Source organism: Ammospiza nelsoni, chromosome 3 (genome assembly GCF_027579445.1).
Source record: "Ammospiza nelsoni isolate bAmmNel1 chromosome 3, bAmmNel1.pri, whole genome shotgun sequence".
NCBI classification, from domain to species: Eukaryota; Metazoa; Chordata; class Aves; order Passeriformes; family Passerellidae; genus Ammospiza; species Ammospiza nelsoni.
The window spans coordinates 9484610-9503019 of NC_080635.1; the positions used below are offsets into that span (position 1 = coordinate 9484610).

Sequence of the window (18410 nt, forward strand, 5' to 3'; positions counted from 1 at the left end):
AGCAACTACTCCTTGTAGTTGAATTCTCTTCATTGCACATTTTTCCCCAGTACCTGCACTGACAGATCTTCACTGGATAATTTATTATCAGAGACTGATGACTGTATTAGAAGCTCTTCACTTCTATTTCTGGACTGTCTGATCCAGGACACTGTTAATTATGATAAAGTAATCAGCTAGAAAAATAAACCTAATTTAAAAAAAAATAATGGATGTGATAGAATGAGGAACAGTGATGACATAAATGTGATGTAACTGGTGAGGGATCAGTTCTTGAAGTATCTTCATATGCAATCCTAACATGTGGGAAAAAGCAGAGGAACTAACTTAACACCAAACAAGAGCTTGCTCCTTGATGTTTCATCTTGTTCTGAAGATTAATTTTGTTGAGTGCTTATAGGTGAATGTTATAACCAGTCACAGTCTAGAAGACGAAAGATTGTGTCAGCAGAACCTCCACAAAAAAAAAAAAAAAAAAAAAAAAAAAAGGATAGCTATCTAATTAGGATCATCCAGTTGCAGTTCAGACTTCTGTGAAAGGATTTCAGAAGCAAGCTGGTAACTCATTCACCAAGACTCCTGTGAGCCTGGGTATTTCTTATCTATTGCGCAATATGAGTGAAGAATCCATGACTCACCACAAAACAGGCAATCTTTACTCTTGGAGAAATTTAAAAAGTAACAGCATGATCAAGCTTCTGCCAGGAATGAGAGAATTTTTTAATCCTGTCTCTGGGCAGAGGATGAAACAACTGACATTCTGAAGCCCTAATAATCATATTTCTCATAGAAAAAGTGACCATTTCCTGAACCTGGCCAGTAGACAAATTTCATGCTTTCCCTTCTCAATTCTCTTTCAGGCAGAATAGGCTGCTGTTTAGATAAATATACTTGGAAAAACTGACCCTGAATAGAGAGATTGCCATCTAAAGAGAGCTGAGGTTAGGAAGTATTACTTTCTCCATTTTGTAGACTGCCTGTTAGATGGGAAGAAGAGAAGCCTCAGGGAGGAAAAAGTTTAAGCTCTTATTCACAACTGAAGCCTTGATACCCTCTTGACCCTACCTGCCTGAAGGTAGGTACTGGCTTAAATGCATTCTTAAATCAGGAACTGACAGAACAAATTACTCATTGAACTCAAGGGAATCTATGCTACAGCCAGAATTGGAATCCACATACACAACTTGTTGGACTGTGAATCAGTGACAAATTTATCCTTTGCCTCTCTGTAGTACTGCACGAGGGAAACACTTGATGTTTATCTGATTTAACACAAGCCATGCTAAATACTGTACCCAAAATAGAACATATAAATGGTGGATGGGGAAGAGGAGGCAGAGAATTAGGCTGGGAAGGAAAAGAATTAGGGATGACATTTTATGTCTTTTAAAAGTCTGACCTTTTGGAAATATCACTGTGTACATTTTAAATATTAATAAAGGCAGTAGCTGTTAGGAGGCACAGGGCTGTTGTCAGGGGGTGACCTTTTATTGAAGTAAAAGAAAATTGACAGTTTTATTAGCCAGAGACTACCGCAAACAGAAGATACAGGAAAAAAAGCAAGCAAGAAAGCTGTCATTGTAATTAGCTACATTCTGTAAATTAATCTGAGGATGTGTCTGTGCCTAAACATTGCTGCAGGTCCCTTTGTATCTCAGCCTAGATTTATCAAACAGCTTGAGAGTTTAAAAGAATAGCATAATCCATTTCAGTCCTTTAAAGAGATATTGTTCCTAGAGAAAACAACCACGACAGTGGGATCCTCATGACTCCATGATCATCACTTCTGTGTCCCACTCTATGCACCCCCCTCAGCTCCGAGCAAGGCAAGAATCTTTTTCAAGCATCACTAACAGGTATTAGGTCAAGGATCAGACAGCAATTACCTCAGGCCTAATTCATTAAAAGATGCTTCTTCAAATTACCTAGACTTAATCAGACTAGATTAGGAAAGAAACAATCACTCTGATTCTTCATCCCAAACTGTTTGGGGTTTTTACTAGAAGTAAGCTGAATTAACTTCTTGTCTTCATTTTGCTAGCAGTACTCTCAAGGGTTCAGCTGTGTGTAATCCAAGGCCATCTGATACAGCACAGCTCTGTAACCTTGACTCAAACTTCTGAGAAAATTGCTGAGTTGTGAGAAAAAGCTGTGAAAAACAAATCGAGCATATCTGCCCAAGGTAAGAAAAGTAAAATTGTAGGGAAAGATAAGATTGTTCAGATAGGTAAGTTACAAGCTCAAGGACTTGAAAAAAAAATCCCACCAACATGAAAATGTTTAAAGCCCTGCAGGGAAAAAAACCACACCCAAAAGAGACTTGGAAGTTGATGGTACATTGTGAAGGATCTCTGTTCCAAAGGGGAACAGAGGTCATTCCTTCCCCACCTGACTGCTGACTCTCAAGCCACTTTTATCCAAAGAAACAGATTTATGAAGAGTTAATTCAGACTCTTCAACGCCTAGTGGGAATGAGGGATCAGAGAAGGAATGAAAAACAAAGAGCCTCCTTTGGATACCCTTTAGTGACAAATAAGGTGCTATGTAACATTTTTGCACTTCACTACCATATTCTTAATGTGATAAGGTCTTTCATATGTTTCAGCTCCATTCAGAGGTCTTTTGTTGTTACTTATTTATAAACTGTGTACTCATAGGAGGCAAAATCTGCCCTCCTTTATGTCTCATTCTGCAGAAGGCATTTCAATGCATAAGATTGAGAGTTGATATGCACCCCACAAAGCCAGCTGAATCTCTCCTCTTGAACGTGGGAACACCACTAAGGCCAGTGGGAATCAGGAGGCCATAGAAATAGTGAATAGCATGGGATTCACTCCAGGGGGAAACAAGTCAGCTTGTCAGCAAGTTCCAGCATACAAAGGACATGATCTGCTTTAGTGAGTCCAAAGGAGGCCACCAAATTAATGACAGGGATGGAGCCTGTCTCCTTCTCTTCTCCTCTGCCATTAGAGAAGGCTCAGGGGTGACCCAGTTGTGGCCTCCCAGTACCAGGAGGGGCCCACAGGACAGTGGGGAGGGACTATTTCAAAGGGCCTGCAGTGACAGGGCAAGAGGCGATGACTTTAAACTGACAGAGGGCAGGCTTAGCTAGGATATTAGGAAAAAATTCTTCCCTATGAGGGTGCTGAGGCACTGGCCCTGGGTGCCCAGAGATGTGGCTGTCCCACCTCTGGAAGTGTTCAAGGCCAGGCTGGATGGAGCTCTGAGCAACCTGCTCTAGTGAAGGTGTCACTGCCCAAGCTACAAGGGTTGCAATTAGATTATCTTGAAGGTTCCTTTCAACCCATTCTGTGGTGATTCATCTCTCAGCCAAGGACAAGCACACTTACCACAAACCAGCCTTGCTGGTGTAAGCAGCTGTTGCTGGCTAATCTGCAGATCTTGGGTTTCCCTACTGCTCAAACACACTGCAAACATGCACACAGAAGGATAACCAGAACTTTAGAAAATAACTTTTTTTTTTACTGGAGGTATAATTTAATTTGCATTCTTCTTTTTTTTTTTTTTTTTTTGCTTTTGGAGTTATGTTCTTTAGCTGACAAAACACAAGCTGCAGTTTGTGAAAACTGGCAGGATGGGAAAAGGTAAGCCTAAAGCAAATATTTATTCTGAATGACAAACTTTAATCAGTTAATTCACATAGAGACATCAATGTGAGCTTGAGAACAAGCTAAAAATATTGTCAGGAAGTCATGGGTAAATCAAATAGGAAAGAAAAGTCAGTGAAGTAAAGTAATTGTGAGGAGATTTACAAATCTGGAAAAAATATTCCAGGTGCTGCTACTCTTTAAAGTACAGGAAGGTCCTTTAGACATAGAGAATGACAACAGTAACACAGAAACACTGTAAAAGCATCTACATCTCCTACTGTTTAGTTCTATTTAGAGGAACCAAATTTCTCCTTCCTCTTTTCTCTTAGTATTGGCAAAGTTTAGGATGCCTTGAGGGCATTTTTGTATTACAATGTTATGGAACACCCAGGAAAGAGAGACAAGCCATTCCATTGACACTGAGGGCACAACCAGTCCATCCCAAGGAAGGCAGACCTGGCAGCCAGCACTGCAATGCAGCTGTTTAGCAGTACTCAGAAGGTCACACACCCCTCTGGGGAAAAAGCTTCAACTGAAAGCAGAGTTAATGAAAGCAAAGCCTTCTGACATCAATGGAAACCATTCCCTTGGACTTTACTACCCCTTCCTCCTCACACCCTCACCAGTACCCACACTCATATTATCCAAAACTTGAAGGTTATGTCAGCATTTACACATTTGATATAAAAGAAATATGTATTATAAAAAAGACTAAGTGGCAGCTAGAAGTTGATATGTCATTTTGTGGCAGAGTCACTAAACTTCTGCTGAATGAAATCTGTGTCCTCTCTGAAGGCAGAACAGTAAATGCTCTAAAAGTTACCAAGTTTGCAAAACTTCAACGTGAATGACAGACTTATTCAGGGATGTAAGGGAAAAACAGACTAAAGATGAAACAGCTACAGTACGTTTTGCAACAACAGGAATGAAAACCTTTATAAAGACAAGTTTCCTTGATTATCTTATGGGATCTAAAAAAGAAGGATGCCTCACCCTTGGAGGTGTTGAAGACACTGAGTAGGCTGGGGAAGAGGCTTTTGCAGAAGGGATTAAACTTCTTTGAAATTATAGAAATGCATCTGTTCTGAATCAGCAAAATGCAGTCTGTCAATAACTAAGATTCTTCTCTTAGCCATGGACAGAGAATGTTCTGAGCACCTTCCATTAGCAAAACACAAAATAATGCTTTCTGGTATTGCATTTTCCCTTGGTATCAGGAAAATGACTCCATTTTGTGATTTCCAGTCAGAGATATTCAGGCAATGACCAGATGACAGAAGTGTAATGGGTAAATCAATTTTTCTCCTTTGCTTTTAAGAAATATTTTGCTTCTCCCCAATCCCTGGCATTTTTAGCTGTCTTGAAGTTGAAAAGCAGATTTCTGTTGACCCACAGCCTAAGGAAACTCCTTGGTGTACATGAAAAGCGAGTTACTCTTCAGAGAAACCACAAGAGATTTCAGCTTTTTGTCCAGAGATATGAAGGGATGAAACATCAAATAGATATGAAACATTCAGATATAGCAAAGAGCAAGAAACCCTTATACCCAGTCTAGGAGTAATACCTTTCAAATGCACTCTTGCCTACAAAATCACTTTCTGTAAATCTACTCATGCCTGTGCAGAGACCCTGCATTAGTCTTGTAAACCACTAAACCCTCCAAATTACATAGATGACCTAAACTCAGGAAATTTTACTTCTGTGATGCTTAGCAGTTGGTATAAAACAGAATTACAATTTCAATCAAAGGGGAAGTCTAGACCAAAACACATCATCCATCAAAACCATACCTGGAATACCTAAGGAATGTGACAGGAGAATATGCACATGTCAAATGATCTACAACAGAAGACCACAATTATCTGCTGAAACAGGATACGATTTTGGAAAAAGAATGACTGGTTCATATTCACACATCTATTTGTGTCTGCAGCTCAGCACACCAAAAGGCAAAGTAGGGCAAAGGTCTGGGTGGGCATTTTTCCTCCCCTGGTTCTAAGGTCTTCCTCACAGAAAAAGAAAGCTTATTTTCTTTAAAAACTAGTATTAAAATAGATTTGCACTATAAAGATAACTTTTTCATGCTGCTGTTTCAGCTAAAATATTATCTGGTCTCAGCAGAAGTGTTAATATTTGAATTAGCCTTTTTTTTCCTTCTGAACTGCAAGGAAGTTACATGACACCAAACAACTGTGGCAGGCAGCAGAAGAAAGCAGTCCAGATAAACAGGAAGAGAGTAGAAAGCTTGAAGATATGAGAAAAGGAAGGATAAGTCTTTTTAGTTATTTATAAAGAAATCACACAGTTAAACATTTACAGAGCATGTTGCATCTGGAAGGATGCAATATGCAGGTGTTTTGGCATATTCTGGAGATACCAGAAATATCCAGGCCAACATTTTGAAGTCTTCACAGGCATTTTAATCAACAATCTGTTCTTTCTTTGCACATGCATTTCCTGAGGTAGAGTGTTTCCTATCTCTACCAGAGCATGGCACAAGCAGCTTGTACTTGGGTCAAGGAGATGAGTGGGGAAAATGACTGTTTTAAACATATGCTAAGCTGGGCTGTCTCCATGACAAATAAATTTTAAGTTTTCCACTAATGGCTAGGATGAAGAAGAAACAGAAGATGCTCAGGTCTGTTGGCTCAAAAGGTTATTACCAGCTATTACCAGTCAAAGTTTGTTTGTTTATTTATTTATTTAAACACTAAATTTGCTGCAATTCTGTGTCCAGTGAATAAAAGCCTTAAACACCAGTGCTTTCAGTATAGGCCCTTTCACAACAATGAAGATTCCCGTTTCTAATCAGAGAGCAGGTTAACAGTTCTTCTCCCCTAAAACATCGGTCTCCACTGAGGTTAACAGGCCTCACAACACCCAGCAGAACAACCACTCATTTTCTTTCAGCAGTAGATGGTCCCTTCATTTTCTACAGTTTCTTTATGCAGCACCACCATGGAGTGGTGCTTATATCACAATTCCCTTTGATTAAGTGGAAGCAAGAAAGTCCAGTGACTTGGGCTAGAGGTCTATGTATGATTGAAGCAATTAGAGTCCAAAGCCCTAATTTTTCTTGATTTTTTTTTAAGATAACAACAGGCATACCTCAGATAGGTCTGTAATTCTTCAAGGCTCCTTATATTCAATAAAGAACAGGCTAAAATGTTTAAAGGTAGTGGTCCCCCTTCCCTGACAATTCTGGAAACTGACTAGTATCTTTAAAGATAAATGAGCAGCTGATGCTTCAGCTCCCAGGGTATAATAGTACTTTCCTACCCGTGAGAATATTACTTTAGAGACCACAACACATCCAGACCCCATGGTCTCACAGGAATGTTGATAATTTTGAAAACAAGCCTTAAAAAGACCATTCAGTATCATTAAGACCTACATGAAAGTCTGTTCTTAATTGCAGGTATGCTAGTTTGGAAATCTTTTTGAGTAGGACCACCCTGGAAAAATGTAGCTCCTTCTTACTGAAAGCTGTAAGACAAATGTATCAGTTTTACCCCTGCAGGGATTTAAACTTCGGCAGAGATAGAATTCTCATTTAAAGATTTTTTGCAGATTATCTCTTAGGGTGTCTTAGCAGCTTCAGCTTCAAATATCATAGTTGTAGGTTTGTTTGTGTAGATGTCTACAACTCAACTGGATAGAGTGTAGAGGAGAGTCAGGAAAACTATCAGGGACCTAGAAAACACAAGCTACAGAAATGGAATTAATGACCCTCAAGAAAAAAAAAAAAGAGTACTTCCAAAGCATTCACAGAACAGGAATCCAGACTGGTGGATCACAGAAGGAAGAGATTTGAATCGCAGCATAGAATATTCCTGTCCAAAGTCTAAGAGCACATTCCTCCTATCAATTAATTCAGAAACACATTCTCCTTCCTCATTCTTCCACTATTCAACCACTATAGAAGTACATAGATCTTTCATGAGTTTAGCTTTTTTATTTTACTGAAGCAATTTTTATTGTGGCATGGATGTGATTTCAGAGAGATAGTTACAAACTCAAACCTTGGTCTCCAGTAAGAATACTGAAAAATCAAATTTTCCTAGAGAGCATGAAGCAATTTCAACCCAAATTTAGAGGAGTGACCTAAAATGGAAGGCCTTTACAAAGGTACTTTGGAGGTGCTCATAATTTTTCTTTATTCCAGAAAAGATGAAACAAGACTGAAAAACTAAAATCATCTCTAAAGTATTTTTCAAGTATTTGAAGGATATTGACAGTGTTTCCTGCCTAGACACTTCTCTGTGGAAGCCTAAGCCTCTGGTTGCAGTTCAGATTTTTTCCCATACATCTGCTTTCTTTTACCACCCCCATCAAGCGCTTACCTGGAGCAATATCTGCACAAAACCCATGTGTCCGTGTGACCCCATGCAATCCCAGACTGAAAGCTACACATGAGTGCAGAAGCAGCTGCCTGAGACTTCTCCATCCCATCAGCTACACTGAGTAGCTCCAAAAGGAAGAAGTGTCACAAGCACTTACATTGGTTATAAATTCAGCTGTGAACCACAGGCAAGCAGATGGTTTTCCAGGAAGAGGCCCTTCTCTGACACCAGTCCCAAACCATTGCTTAATGTGGTATATCCAGACTTTACACAATGCTGCAAATTGCAGCAGCCATTCAAATATAAAATTAATCTGTTTGCTAAAATGTCAAAGGAATGGGGAGTAGGAAAAAACCAAACACTTTTTACTTGATCTCCAGAGCTCCTTGATGGTTTTTTCAAAGCAGTATTTCCAGAAACTAATTAAAAACAAGCTGCAAGTTTATAGAGAGTCATTTGTATAAAGATGCAACAAGGGGAAAATCAGAATTAAGCAAGTTCATTTTTTCCTGCTGGATAAAGAGGCTGGAGGGCAGCACTCAGCCATCCTGTGCAATCCCAAAGGCACAAAACTTCAAACCAGCTAACTCCTGTGCATGATGGTCACCTTGTGAATTAAAAACTGTCTAGAGGCTTCATGTAAAAACCTGCTATTATAAGAAACAGTATTTCCCTTCAGTATAAATAAAGAATGTTTGTTCCCAAGCAGTTTTTTCTTTCCCCAGGAGGTGCAAGGAAGTAGCTTAGCTAAGCCAAACAACACTGTTTGTTGTATAAGAAGACTGGCTGGCTGTCTCTCTGGCCAAATACTTTATCTTTGGTTTACTAGAACAGAGGGAATAGGGCACACTTTAGAGAACTCTTGAGGACAGGACTGCATCTATGGAAAGCTGATATACTGACAAAGCCCAGGCAGAGGGAATGGATGTTTGGTTCCCAATTCAGGAATACAGTAAATTTTTTCATAGGCAGTGATGGCAGATTCCAGACAGCTGCAAATGAGTGGCTGCAGAGCAAACTGAAACCTGGGCTGGTGCAGAGCTGCTCTCCTGTACCAACACCTACTGAAAGGTGTGAGAACATGCATTTGGATTTGGGTTTTGGGTCAATGGATAAAGCATATGTCTGCCACTATGTGATACATGGGTATTTCCTCTCCCCACAAAGCCCTTTGTCATCCTGTACAAAACAATGGAAATGCTTCTGTCAATTTTTTGGCTTCTTTGGGCAGTAAACATAAATATATTCTACAATTAGTCACAATCTATTTGCATCTATACATTAGGTTCCAGTTTAGTTGCACCACCACAAACTGTAACAACATTATTAACACTTCTGACAAAACAGATTTCTGGAGCCTTTATTTACATGAGTGCTGTAGCACCCAAAATTCTCTATGCCTACACTTTGACAGAGTACTGCATTTGGAAATCATGAGTGGGAGTTTAAAATAGGTTCAGCATGCAGCTCACACTGTTCCCATCTCTGACATCCATATGTGGCTTGGACAATCTGGAGTGTTCTTTGAAAGGCCTTCCTCTGTTTTGCAAAATAAAGTTCTACATTTGCTGCTATGAGGCACTGCAAGTTGCAGAGCTTTAAGATGTCACTACCACAATAAACAATGATGTTTATAAACAGTCTGATGGCTAAACAGACACATCCAGGATCAAATATTTGCCACACAAGCAATCAAACAAATGGATAAACATGAAGAAAATTATTATAGAACTATAAACATTCTATTATTAACCAGCAATCTGCATATCTTCCTCCAATTAACGCCTAGAAAGGAGATGCGAGTCAGTCGAAACTCAATTACTGGCACAACACTTTGTTGATTAGAAATGCAGTAACAGTCATTGCTTCTATTCCATTTATACAAGGCCCATAATAATAAGCCAAGGGATGTCAGTCACTGCTTTCCTGCCAGTAGTTTCTGCAGTAGCAATAGCTTCTGGTGTAAATGCACTCCTTCACTCATGTCACTCAGCTCGGTAATTGCCTTGCCACTCACATAAAGAAAACAATTTCCGGCTTTGATGGGATTTTGTCGGCGATGTGAAACTGCTCCTGCAATCTCTGCAGCAAGGTGTTAGGTGGGTTACTTTGGTGGATCATAACATGAAACTAATCTTTAAGGAAGCAGGTGGAAAGTGAGAGATGCTTATATGCTGCTAGGTGCTAGGAAAATGGTGCTTCTCACATGATTGACAAAAGGGAAGCGTTCAGTGAGGGGGAACTGAGACAAGAAGAAGGCAGAAGCAAAGGGAAGAAAATTGCATTGCCATTTTCATACCATCAAGAACGTCTCTTAGCTCAGCACATCTTTCAGAAGCTCTTATAAAACCATGTATACTTATTTCATATGACATAGGTAGCTGACCAGCAGCCTAATTTCAGCCTGCTTCATATTTGGTCCTCCCCACAAACTGCACCCTTATCACCACCACTTCACCATTCCCATCCTGAAGCTGCAGATGCAAAGAATTTTCCCCTCAGTATGTGACATGCAGCATTGTTTTACTTCACCACCTCATTCCCTGAATGAATGTTCCAGTGCTTGACATTTCATTCTGCTTCTCACCTGATGTGAGCCCACAGTCCAGCTCCAGGTTTCCCTGGGACACCTGAGGCTCTCCCCAAGCTCTTCATGCCCTCACATCCCTCTGCATGAGCCCAGCTTGACACAGGAGAGGGACATGTGCAAGGACAACCTCTAGGATGGTAAGCAACAACTAACCTTGTCTGCTTACTATCAGAGCCAGAACTTGCAGCAACAGAGACACAACTTTCTTCTCCCCTGCCCCTTGCCTCCCAGATGGATTTATACTGAGATATTCATGGTCAGGTATTAAGAAACATTCAATTTATATCTCTCTCTTGTGATGATTCAAAACTTCATTAGAAATACAATTTGTGAGTAGTAAGTTGAGGACAGAGTAAATGGAAAGATTCACAAAAGTGTGTTTCAAGGGCCCTTTTGGATGGAAAGCCATATCAAGAATAGGATAAGGAGGCTTAAAATTAAAGGAAAAATGTAACTGTACCACAGTATCATCCAGAGAGCATGTCTAGTGTTATAAATCAAGTTTTCCCTTGCAGGCATAAAGGACAGAATGGAACAGCCAAACTGTCCATGAATAGACACAATAGCTTTGCTTTTACATTTGCAAAAGAGCCAGAGTGAAGTATTATGTACAATTTATGCAAATTACTATAATTTACACATTTTCCAACCAGAAAAATAAAGCACAGCTTACTGAAGTCCCAGAAATTGAGGACATCAGAAATACCAAGGAGGATGGGGGCTAATGAACAGACACAGACATTCCAACAGGGAACTTGTTCTAATATCTGATAGGAAAAGCATAATGGGAAAATTCATCTATTTCAGTTGTTTCCAATGAAGTTTTGGGTTTATTTCATATCTGCTGCTTTAATACTCAATACTGCTGTCTCAAAATCCTCTGACAGGACTAGAATTAACTGTCTTCAGTAAGCTTTCTATTTCTGAGCTCTCTCTTGAGAGAGATGAATCATGATGATCTTAAATGCACCAGACTCCTCATCCCTTCATAGCATTGTCTCTATCATAACCACAGCACAAACTTAGAGCAAGAAAAAATATGTTAAGTTAATGGAAAAAAGCTCTTTCATTCTTAGCCCAAATGGTTCTACTTCAATTGCAGTATATTTCATCATAGCAATATTAAGATACGTCCAAAACCACTCTTGCAGTTGAAGGAGGTAAAAAGGTCTATTTGCTTCAGAGGGACATCAAATATTGTCTTTTGATTGATTAGAGCACTTTTTCATAGAGGAAAACTTGGATACCCACAAACCATTGATTTAAGGAAAGTAAAGCTTACGGGTTCTCCCTTTACTCCAAAAGAAAGCATGGTAATTATTCTTACCTTCAGAAAAGGCATGACAGCTCTTCATGTACATCTTCAGAAGTATCAAAAAGCTCCAAAGCCATCAGGATTTACACCCTAGTGAATTACAGAACAGCACAAAAGTCATATTTAAGGATTAATTTTTTCTTTTTCAAACAACACAGAATAAAGTTCTTAATAGTATTATTGTTTCATGTTTTTATGTTTTTAATATTTGGGAAAAAAAAAACCCCAAACAAACAAAAACAAGTTTTAAAAACAAAACCTCCTTGGCAGGTAGCCTGACTTTGTATTGATCACTTCTTTTTCTTCACATATGGTGAAATGTTATTTTTAATGCTGACTACACAGTAAATAAAGAGAGAGATTCACACAGGGTATATCCAAAATAACCCAGTGTTGGGCTTTCCTGTAAATGAGATCATCAGCAGTACCTCAGAGTGGATTTGTGCCCTATTTTTGGTACTTCATATTTCTTTAGCATAGCATTCCTTAAAACCAATAAATAAACATAACATCTACAAGCTTAAAATACAATTTAGGCAAAACCAATTCATTAATACTGAGTAGTTGAAGTACTGTTGAGGCAGAATTTAAAGTGTAACCACAAATTTAGGACAGCTTCCCACACATGCTCCTCTCTTCAAAGTTTTCAATAAATCTCTTAAACTCTATTCTCATTCTCTCCAGCTTTCTATTATTTTCCTCATATTTATTTTTTATTCAATCAAACTCCACTTTCCTGTTTTCTTATTTGAAAATTGAAAAAAATAAATAAATTCCATAGAATCACTATGTAGACATATAAGAACTACTGCATATTTCAAAGAGAAAGCTTCACACTCAGTATATTGAAAAACGGAATCAAATGTACACACCAGTTCTGGAAAAAGCAGAAGATGCTTCCAAGCAAAATTCTCAAGCTGTAAGGATTTTTCCAGTACCTATTTTCTCTGATGACCTTGTAAAAAAAACGAAACCAAAAACCAAACCACAAAATAACAACCACCCTAACTGATAAGGAACAAGAGTGTGATGTTCCGCAAGACCTTCTTTGCACCACTTTTGATTTCACTCTGCATACACTTTATTGTGCTTGTGCCTTTCAAGGGCACAAAACAGAGCAAGGTCTATTCAAGAAAATAACACATGTGGAACAAATTATAAAACCCCTATCCAAACCTTTTGCATTTCTATCAGAAAAAGCAAACCATAGGGTCAGGCCAGGGAGAAAACAAGGCCATTTACAAAAATCAGAAAGGTAGAAACTCTTTCATCAGCATAGCAATAAATAAAAACAATTATTACTGCAGGGACTTCAGCCTACACCTCTCCAAGTGTTTGACCCCTGCTCCCTCTTGTGAGCTCTGTTAATCCCCTCCCCTTTGTGCTTTTTCCTGTTCCTGAGGTCCTTATTTGTTAATCACCTGTCTCCAGAGCAGGCTGGCTAATTTAGATCTGACAGGTATTAGTCACCTGGCAACCCGTGGCACCAGCTTTCACACAAGTGTCTGTATTTACTCATTTATCCTTTTACTTCTTTGGGGGGGGGGGGGGGGGAAAGATCATAAAACCAGCATGCTGCTGACATGAAGAGAAGAAAGAACCTCAGAAAATAGAAGAGACCACATCTCACACTTAATTAATATCAAATTTATGAATATTAATGCAAGGAACACCTAGGCCAAGATGGAGAAGGGTGTTTTGGAGAGAAGAAAAAATGCAGCTTTGTAAAGGTACGCATGAAAGCTGTCATAGCTATGACTGGTTGCAAGAAAAGATGTTTCATGTATCCCAAAAGCCATTCTTAAAGCAATGTAACACAAACCTTAGGATATCTCTGTTTGGCAGAACAAACTCTGAAATGAGTAGTGTGTAGCAACATGGCCACTTGCATGGTCACTGTAAAAGTGTCATGAATCCAAAGGACATAAGTGTTGTGCAAGCAGACTCATGGGATTAATAAAACATCACATAAAGGCTTCTAACTGCAGTTCAGCTCACCTTCTAAAGAGAACAGGAAAAGCTCAGCCCTTCAGCAACCTTATTCACAAACCAGAGCTGTCATGCTCCATGTTAGAGACATCTCATTAGCTTATGTGAACGTGCAACACCCACACCAAGGCTGCAGGGAGCAGGAGACTCTAAGTGGGCAAAGAGACAGACATCCTCCAGCTTTGTTTGCATTCAATAGCAACAAGAAAGCCCTTGCATATTAAAGTTAATGGAAACACCAGGATGACAAGCTACTCAGAAATCCACCCCATGGAAGGAGAATTTGGCTGAATTGGCCCCTTGACTGATAGCTGATAGAAAAACCCCTAAGTGACAGCTAGAACAAGAGGGTGTTATTAGAGTCACTGCAGGTTTCCTAAATGTTTGGGGAATTTTTGCTGTGCCTGTGAGTGCTTCCAAGGTTGTTATCAAGAGCTCAATCCTTTGTTGCCACACAATTTGCTTTCTTGAGTTTATATTCTTGTTTGAACCTGCGTGTTGTTGTGTTACCCTGGAGTAGCTCTGGCAAGCTGAGGTGCATAATTTCTCCACAGGACAATAAAAGAAATAAAAAAGAAGATCCCACAAAGAATCTGCAGAATGTCCCATCAAGAAAACTGAGTGCTCTGGAGACTGGTGCTATCAAGATACAGGACACAGGGAAAAAAAGTGTATTTTGACAGATACTTTTCAGTGACCTGCAAGTAGGGGAAGAGATGGTTTATGACATGAGGGAATCCCACAGTGTCTCATCTTGACATCAGCAGAACCCAGGACCAGCAATCTGTAAGCTTAGAAGAAAACAAGACTTTCATCCAGCAACCTGAATTTTAGAAATATTTACATATTTGCTAGCTCTTCAGACTGCATTAGCAGTACTCTGTGTGGCAGTTTTAAGAGCTGCCTGATTATCAGCAGCTGTACCTGATTATGTGCCAATTAATACAAGAGCTCCCACGGTGTCAATATGAAGGGTTTCCTTTCCTCTGCTGTTCATTGATATCTACAACTTCAAGAAAACACAATTGACCACCCCATGCTAATACAGTCATTTATTATGGTTGTTAGGCTGTTATAAATCCTAGAGAAACTCAACAGATCTTACTATTTTAGATATGGGATTTGTAAGAAACATTTGGCAAATTGTTTGGACGAACAAATGTCCTGTCTCCAAACCATACAGCCCCAGAAGCACCTGCTGCTTTTGCCTCCTTCCCCAGTGAGCTACACAAAATGCCCCCCAGTCTCTCTGTTTGCCTCCATGTCCATCCTAGTGGACACTAATAACCACAGAGGGGCATGACTGCACTGACTGGGAACCAATTCCAGGGACAGATGGATCAGCCACAGGGAGGGAAGCCTGGGGCTGCCTCCAGGTCACACAAAGTGACCAGAAACTGCAGCCCTTGGCAGGGCAGGACACCCTGCTTCCAAAACCAGGCGGCCACCTTGGCCACCTCTGATATTCACTCCAATAAAATTTCCAGGAGACACCTTCTGCACACCACAGCATGTCCCTGCTCCTGCCTGCACTTGGAGCAAAACAAACCCAAACCCTTTGGCTGAGACTTCTCAAAACCTCCTGAAGAGGCTTGTGATTAGAGGTAGCTTAGGTCAGTCTGCTGCTTTTGAAAACTCCTCTTCTTGTCTGGTATATTTTGTGTAAAACATTAATGTGTAAATATTCTGAGAATGCTTTCTGCCTCATACTGACTGCATAATACAAGGAGAAATAACACCTAGAAATTACCACTGATTTAGAATTGCAATCTATTTATTCTCAGCCAGCTGGCTTGTGATATGAGCTGCTCTGTATTTAAAAGCATGGCTTTCTCCCATGCTTGTCTCAGTTTGGGTGACTTCTGTGGTGTCTCTTTGCAAAGTTCTTTAGCAGGACAGTGATTTGCAGTTCACATAGGCCACCAGGCTGCTGCATTATGACCTTATGTTATAGATAATACAATTTAAGAGGCTGATTACAGAATGGTTCTGTGAAATAGGAAGGAAACTTCTGCTAGTCTGTGAGGCTGTTCTGCTTCTCTTGAAGCATAAATGAGTTTATTTTGTCATCTCCAAAGGATAAGCCATACCCTTTGCAGCACACACACAGGATGTATTTTCTGCTAATCCTATGGTTATGAATCTGTTTTGTGGTAGCAGCCATGGCTCAGAACCCAAGCAAAGAAAAACAAGGTTTGAATTTAATATAGTCATGCAAGGTGTTTGTTTTTACAGGTGACACACCCATGGCTGGCTGTTTCCAAATGTGGCATTATTCAGTGAAGTATAGAAAACAGACTAAACTAATCAAAAATAATAACCTTTTTGCAATATGCACTATCTCTACAAGTGAATATATTAGTGTTATTAATAATAGCCTCACATTAATGCAAAGCTGTGCTGTCACCTGTCACAGAACAGCAGCTGTATGTATGACACCAATGGTTATTACATTACAAGTTGCCTGGAGTCTTATGCTGACATTAAGTGAAGCAAGCACGGAATTTAATGCATTTAACAAAGTAAAAAAAAAACTTAAATCATACCTGTAATTTAATATATGCATGTTCTTCACCGTGGCAATTACCCACAAGTCCACAAAGAACAGGCTGGGCTTGAGGCTATCAGAGAGTTTATTCAGAATTATTCTTACGGATGATAGCACTTCATGGTTTCCAAAACAAGCTTGTTCATTACATTGCTTTCTGCTAACTGTATTTCTGCAAGATGCCCCTTTCATTTGCTCATTTGCTCAGCCAGGAATGAATGAAAGGGAGCTCAAGGGGAAAAAAAAGTTCAGAATTATTAACCCAATTTTCCAGCTTAATTTTTAGCACAAAGTAAAAACATAAAATAATCACCTCATAGTAATCTATGGATTCAATTATTCTCATTTAGGTAGGGTTGCAGAAGTTTATGCTCCCAGAAATTTATGCCTGTTGTGTTCATCTGAATCTGTAGCCTTCCAGAAGTCTGTTCCAGATTTCTGAATAGATTGTGCACCCTGGTGTGCTGAGGGCATCCAAATGCTCCAGTTGGATCATCCTCAGTGATTAGCAAACAGATCCTTTGTCAGCATAGGCCAAGTTCCAGTTTCAGGTCACCATGTTTCTGAAACACAAGATGTCTGGAATGTTGAGCTGAAATGCAAAGTTTACAAATTTAAGATTCCAATGGCCCTTTTTTGTTAGTTTATGTCCCCAAACCCTAAGCAGTAAGGAATTTGGCCCCCTGCTCTGTCATTCTCAGGTAAGTTCTGAGTTTCTTCAGGTCAAGACATCTACTTCCCAGAGGCCATGCCAGCAGTTTTTCTTACTTTTATTGTTCAGTATGCTGAGGAGACAAGGGAATGGGTACGAACATTATCAGAAACACTGCATTTGTTCAAGCATATTTGTCACCACAATCTCATTGCTATTGGCTTTTCCTATGTAGAACTCATAAAACTGCTCTTAAATATTGACCCATTTTATTTGCCTAGTTATCAGCTTGGTTCATTTTATTCTAAAATAATCAATAATGTATTTACTTGGCAAAACGTTTCCTCAAACATTTTCTAACCAGCCAGTATTAGACCAGTGTTGAAAAGCTTTTCTTCATTACAGCTCTAAATCATGGTTTGTTTATTCAGAAAAAACACACAGAAAAGTATGGTGTTATCTAGCAAGTGAGATTCTAAAAGATTGTTCTTTTTGAAATTGTAACTGGAAGTTGTAATGGCACAGGACTGTTCCTTATGATGGAAAAGGAATTCTTGGAATGAAAAGCTCTGCTCTTTCAAAAATGTTTGGATTTAATTGAGGAAGTGAGATCAAAATATTTTGCCTCAGGATAAGTAATCTGGTATTGCAATATTTGGTTTGTGAGACAGAGTCAAAATATTAGCATCGTTATGGTGATAACATGCAACTCTCTGACAAAACCCCTCAGCCTGCAGAGAAATTTCCTACAGGTCACTGCAAGGATTCAGTAACATAAGCCAGCATAAAGTGTTTCAGTGTGGCTCTGCAAACAGAAATTAATTTTTATGTGAAAAAGTTTAAATTACCTCACTTCAGCTAAAGACCTGAAGGGTTGTATTTGGACATTATGATTTGAAGAATTTCTTTGAACTTTGGTTCCAGATTTAATTTTTGTTATGTTTTATGTCAATTTATTGTCAATATAATTATTTTTTAATCTTCCACAGTAAAATAAATTCTAAATGTTTAGGATTTCTAGCATCTGATTATGTTTATAATACAAGAAACAAAACTACCTTAAACATAAAGTAAGCTAATTTGTCTGTCCCAAATACATATTCACATGGCTTTAACTTAAGGGATGAAGGGTAATATTTTGTCATTACAAGAAAAAAAAAAAAGCCTGCCCATTGTTTTCCCTGGCAAGAGTCTTCCAGTGTCTAAATAACATTGTATTCTGCAAAAGCTTCACAGCCTAGTATTTATTTCCAATTCTTGAAAGATACGTGACAGAAAGATGAACACGTTGGTCTCCCTGCTGTGCTCTCACTGAGGTGAGATTCCATCAATGCTTTGAACCTTCTCTTTGGCAGACAACAG

The 18410-nt window shown here is 39.2% G+C and overlaps 1 long non-coding RNA gene across 1 annotated transcript in view; it reads right to left on the bottom strand.

The window, feature by feature from the left end:
* Window positions 1–13037, bottom strand: part of LOC132070501 (uncharacterized) — a 45323-nt gene extending 32286 nt beyond the window's left edge. The window contains exons 1-2 of the long non-coding RNA XR_009418011.1: window positions 12732–13037; window positions 11872–11949 (exon numbers count right to left, since the gene is read on the bottom strand). This is a non-coding gene — a long non-coding RNA (uncharacterized LOC132070501). The remainder of the gene's footprint in view (window positions 1–11871; window positions 11950–12731) is intronic.
* Between the last annotated feature and the right edge of the window lie 5373 nt (window positions 13038–18410).